This window comes from Piliocolobus tephrosceles, chromosome 4 (assembly GCF_002776525.5).
Source record: "Piliocolobus tephrosceles isolate RC106 chromosome 4, ASM277652v3, whole genome shotgun sequence".
NCBI classification, from domain to species: domain Eukaryota; kingdom Metazoa; phylum Chordata; class Mammalia; order Primates; family Cercopithecidae; genus Piliocolobus; species Piliocolobus tephrosceles.
Window position 1 is genome coordinate 32,305,600 of NC_045437.1, and position 6,000 is coordinate 32,311,599.

Consider the following 6,000-nt stretch of genomic DNA (forward strand, 5'->3'; position numbering starts at 1 on the left):
GTTTCAGCACTATCAGCGGTACTATCAGTGGTACTATCAGCGGTAGTATCAGTGGTTTCAGCCACCTACTGGGGGTCTTTAAACATATCCCTCGTGGATAAGGGGGAACTATCATACACTAAAATGTGAATAGTGACTATTTTTGGGATTGTATTTATTTATATCAGGGTGTATTTTCTTTAGAATCTGAAAAATATACACTTTTATTTAAAAATATGTCCAAAAGGTAGTTAGTATAAAAGTTTTCAGAAACCAAGTTTGTATTTACTTGGAATTAATCCTGTTGAGCCAGAGCACTGGCACCTAGAATTACAGGGTCGTACTAGAGTTTATTTTTAAAAATCCACAGCAAAAACACTGGAAGATCAGAGAAGATAGAAAGGAAATTCAACCCCATAATTGGGAAAAGATTTTGCTGAAAACATTTGCCAGTTTTTCTAGTAATAATATTGTTTTGCTTGATAATCATATTGTGTCTGCCAGTGGCATTGTTCTCTATGTTCTCTAGTGACAGTGAGAGATAAAAGCGAGACAGATATGTGACACGTAGTAATGTGGAGAAACATTTTCCCTTGCAACAGGAAGAACAGAAAATCTTACCTCCCTGAATCTTGGGAGTCTTTACCCATGCCACTGCAGAGTAACAGAGTTTAAATGTAATACAATTTTTAATTTTTATGGGTGTTTTTGTTAGTCTTAGTTTATTTTTATATTTGTATTAAAGTTTAATTAAGTACAATGAAATGCACAGTTCCTAGGTATTCAGTTTGAGGAGGTTTGACAGTAATAAGATCTAGAACAACAACGTTCCCTTATGCCCCTTTTCCCATCAACTCCCCTGTCCACTCCTCAATTACTTTCTGATTTCTATCACCACAGATTAGTTTTTTCCCCTTTTGGAATTCTTATAAATGGAATTAGACAGCAACACATAGTAACAGAGCTTTGACTACAAAGTCTAGTCTGAAATTTGTTGAAATTTCTTGGGCTAACCTCCAAAGAATTCTGGGATGTTATCAATCATTTCATGTAAACAAGTAGATATGTCACTACAACAGCAACAAAAATGAGTTTAAAGTTGCTTTTTTCCCCTTTTGCTCAATTTTCCTAGATAGGAACATATAACCTTATAACCTGAAAGGTACCACTTTCAGGATGACTGAACCCGACCATGAAATCAGGGAGACTTGGGCTCTATTCCTGTTAATTCTGGTAACTAGCTTAATAGTCTTGCTCAAATTGTTTGCTCTGTCTCTGTTCTCTTTAGCTCTTCTAATCTCTAAAATGAATATGACTCGAGATGGCCACACATAAATAGTGGTGTTAAGGATCTTCTTTCAAGGTTCCCTTGCCTTTAATATATATGGAAGTTGTGGTGAGCATGCTTGTTCTAGGCACGCTCCTGCATTGGCGCACACTTTTTTTGTTCTGCCACAGTCTTTTGACTCCTAACAGTCATTCCAGACCTCTGTTCCACTCTTTGCCAGTCAACCTACTGCATTTCATAACCAGCTTCTCCAGGATATTGCCATAACCCCACACCATTTCATGCAAAGTGTACACCTAGTCCCCTTCAATTCCTCCAAAGAACAGGTGAGACAAGGCCACAATATTTAGCAGAACGGTAACAAAGGCTTCGAGATAACAAAAGTATAACATCAATTACCTTAGAACAAAAACAGATCCAGATTCTGTGGCCAATAATATTTATATAATTTGGGGGCTTTCTATAAGAAAAAGAATACAAACGTATCTTACCTTTGTAAATTTAAAAACATATGACCATGTACACACATTGTTAAGCCCCCTCCCAAGATCTTTGAAGGGGGCCTACAAAGTAAAGAATGCTGGAAATTAAACTTCATTAGTTTTATGGTGAGCCCACCTTCACATTTATTTGCTCCCAGAAGTTTCCAGACCCAAACCCTGATTATTTGTATAGCTCTTATCAAGCTTCCATGAGAAGAGAAGCCAGCTCAGCTCCTAACAATGGGCATATTCAAGACTCATCAGCTTATGCTTCATTTCCTTCCCCAGGATGAATCATGATAGGCAGATCTATGTTCTTCAAGAAAATGCCAACCCCCATCCTCAAGATGCATCCTGGCTCACATGCCATAGACACAGATATCACAATAGTTCACAGCATATATCCCAAAGTCTGATGTCTGGGTTATTAAGCCTTTACTGACACCATATTTGAGAAATCATTGGTTTAGCTAACACACCTCACACCTAAGAATAGTACATGTCATAGTACATCATAGATGATGTGAAAGAGAAGGTGAACTTTGTTCATTCCTTTTGACCATCAGTCAGTTGTACTGTTCCTATGAGCCAGTGTTGAGGCAAGAGCATAGACACTCACCCCAAGAATCAATACAATTTTTCAGCATAAGGAAACTTAAAACAAATTTTAAAAGTTGTCTAAATCTTTGGATTCATGGTCTTGCTAATAGACTTGCTTTACATTATGAAACCAAATTCTTAACATTTTAATCCAAAGAACTGTCTGTAATGTACTGCCCTCCATCAGCCCCATAGTGATCTCTCCCTGGACAAAACAAGGCTATTTCTGAATATAAATTTTCTCCTGAAATACACCAGCTGCTTTCAAATGTCCTAGAAATGTCCTAGAAGACAATTCTCTAATTGTAACAACTCTAAATTATAATCATCCTAGAGTACCCTCATACATTGTATAACAACACTCTTCACAAGGTTGTGTGAAGACTACATTAAACAGTGTCTGTGAAAGTACTTTGCAACATTTAAAGACTACATAGATATAAACCATGTTACTATTGGAGAATTGTAGCCCAAATCCTGTCAGTTTTTTTAAGTGATCAAACTATTGGAAATTCTCTATTACTTATATTAGTGGCCTCAAGAAGGGTAAACTAACATTCCCACAAATGATCCCAAATCAAAACTTCAACCGCCCCCTCACTTATTTTATTCACCTAAAGCTGGTGAAATAACCCAAAAGTGAGAGGTAGAGAAGTAAAGTGCACAGGTTTAACCAGAAATCAGCAGTTGAAACAGTGGTTTCGGAAGAACAATACATTAAATACATAAAGCAAGACTTTTTTAAACATGTCAATATATAAAGGTAAATATTATCTCTTTAGAAAGCACAAATAACTACACCTAGATAACACTTGAAATTGTTTCAGCAAAAAAGCAGGGTATAAATAACTCAAAACCCTTAAAAGCCATTATTAGTATATAATGCCAACATTAGTCCCAACTCCTACTGTAGCATTATAAAGAAACATCACTCTATTTACTCTCTGCCCACAGGGTGCCCAGCAATTTAAAATCGTGCTTCTTGTTGTGTAAGAGGTTTGCTTTAATTTATTACCTAGTTCAAAGTCTCTTAAACCTCAGTCTTTTGTGAACTACATTAACATAATGTAGTATAATCTGTAACTTTGTTCATGAATTACTTTCCTTTAAACTGACTCTCTTTTAAAAACTTAAATAGCTAATTTTAGTTTCATTTAAAGCAATAAACCCATGACATCTTGAACTTGATGGTTTTCTATTTTTTAATTGTAATTTTATTTTTTTAAAGATAAGGCCTCGTTCTGTCTCGCAGGCTGGAGTACAGTGGTGCGATCACGGTTCATTGCAAACCTCTCCCTCACAGGCTTAAACGACCCTCCCACTTCAGCCTCCTGAGTAGCTGGGACTACAGGTGTGTGCCACCAGACGCAGTTAATTTTTGTATTTTTTCATAGAGACAGGGTTTTGCTGTGTTGCCCAGCCTGGCTATTTTTTAAAGATACACATGAAATCAAGTGAATAGCTTATCAAGTTTCTTTAAAAAAGTTTAACTATCTTAAAAAAGTTGATACTATCATAGTTTATACACCACAATGGAGGCAAAACTGAACCACATAATGTATAAGAAGATAGTAGTAGACTTTGCCTGGATTAGAACAGTGAGGATAATTGGAAATCACTTAGTATAGCCTCCACTGAAACTGACAAAACAAACAAGGAGAAATTGAAGAGTCAACAATTCCCATGATGCATTTCTAATATACTGTTTTCCATAATCAACAGAACAAACAACAAAACCTAGTGGAATTGCAGAAATTTGGAAAACACAGTTTAAAACACTTGATTTTATGCCATATAAAAAACATGGATTCAACAACTGCAGAATGTGCATTCTTTCAAAGTACACATGGAACATTTTCAAAAAATTTGACCATGTACTGGGCCAAAAATAATTCTGAACCAACTCCAAACGATAGAAGTCATATAGAGCATGTTTTTTGACACAAAGTCATTAAGCAAGAAATCAAGTATATATAAGCATGTTTTTAAAAAATACTATTGAAATGATGGAATGTTCTAATGAAACTAAAGAGGTGGTTAAAATAAAAGAGAATAAGGTGGCTGTCTAGACATTGCTGATATTCAGTGGTACCCATCTGCTAATTTTGCTTGGCATCTGTTCAAATTATTCAGTACATTCTTTCTGGCTGCTCAGGATCTGGGTCAGGCTGGTTGTTAACACTCTGAATATTACCCCATCTTTACAAACTAACATGGGGGAAGATCCTTTTGGGCATGGCAGAAGATTGGATAAAAAATAGCCACTTTGCAAAACTCATACTTGGAATGATTCTATTTTGTCAAAAAAGGAGTATATGTATTCTTAAAACCAACAGTGAACATTATTTAATTGTACAAAGTGAGTATCTTATTTAATCTTCAAAATATCCCTGAGAAGTAGGTTTTATAATTATTTCCATTTTATAGATGAGAAAACTGAAGCTTAGAGAGGCTTGAAGAACTTGGCCAAATTACGTAGCTAGAAAATAATGGAGCTGGCAGTCACACTGTGCTTTCTGCCCTTCCAAATATTGTTAATTTTGTTATTGCTTGGAAGGACAAATAAGAAGCTGGAGAGTGTTTGGCCCTGGGAAGTCTAATTGGAAGTCCCTGGGGGTGGGTATAGGATAAATGTTGAGGCAGGATTTTTCTTTTCACTGTCACTCTGGACTCGATGTACTTTTTGATTATTTAAAGTTTATTTTTTCAAGGAGTATGTTGTGATTTCTTTTCAGAGGAAAACTGACAAACAAAATGAAGTAGCAGTAATTCATCCTACTTCTAACAGCCTGTACTTGTGACGTCTCCAGTGGAGAGCAGATGCCCAGGAAGGAGCTCTACCCCACAAGCTGAGGGTTCAAGAATGCTTGTGTGGCTTTGAGAAAGTAAACCCCCATCTGTATGAGAAATGCTTTGTATTTCTCCAACACCTAATCTGAGTTGTCCCAAAGGCTGAATAAGCACTCGTTTATCCTCAGAGCACCCTGTGAGGTCCCTGGTGTGGTCTAGGAGGGTGTGGAGTTGAATGGTGATAGCCCAAGATTAGCTCTCACCCACATTTAGGGATTCTGGCCCTTGGCAGGAAACGTCTTAAACTCTGTGTGCCATCAACTAAAGGCATCGTCATCTTTATAATGATTTCCAGCCTCAAACGGATGCTATTAATTAGTCTAAAGTTTTAAGGGGCTTGAGAATGCCGGATGCTAATGACTGAATGAATGCGAAGTTTTAGCCAAATCATAGAGGTGGGAGCTTGGAGAAGGGAGGAGGTGAGGTGACTCGCAGCCCGTCAGTCACACAAGGAGGCTCAGGGCAGAAAGAACAGGATGGCCACTGTCCTGGGGCTGAGCTCCCTCTTCTAACCACACCAGACCACGTAATTAGAAATTACTTCAGCACATAAACAGGTACTTTACAATGTTTTCTTTTGACAACGGGCAGCACGCTTCTCCTTTCCACTGCCAGAGGGGAACCAGGGCTGGTTTCCCATGGACCCGCCTCCTTTTCAGCCCAGCCCCGTCTTCCCCTACAGAGAAAGCAGCAGTCACAGTCACTGGGGAACATCTGCTCTAAATGTGGCCCCCTTCCAGGGGCCTGGCTCAAGAGAAGCCGGTGAAATGGCCTCCTTTAACCTAAATCACCGCGGCCACG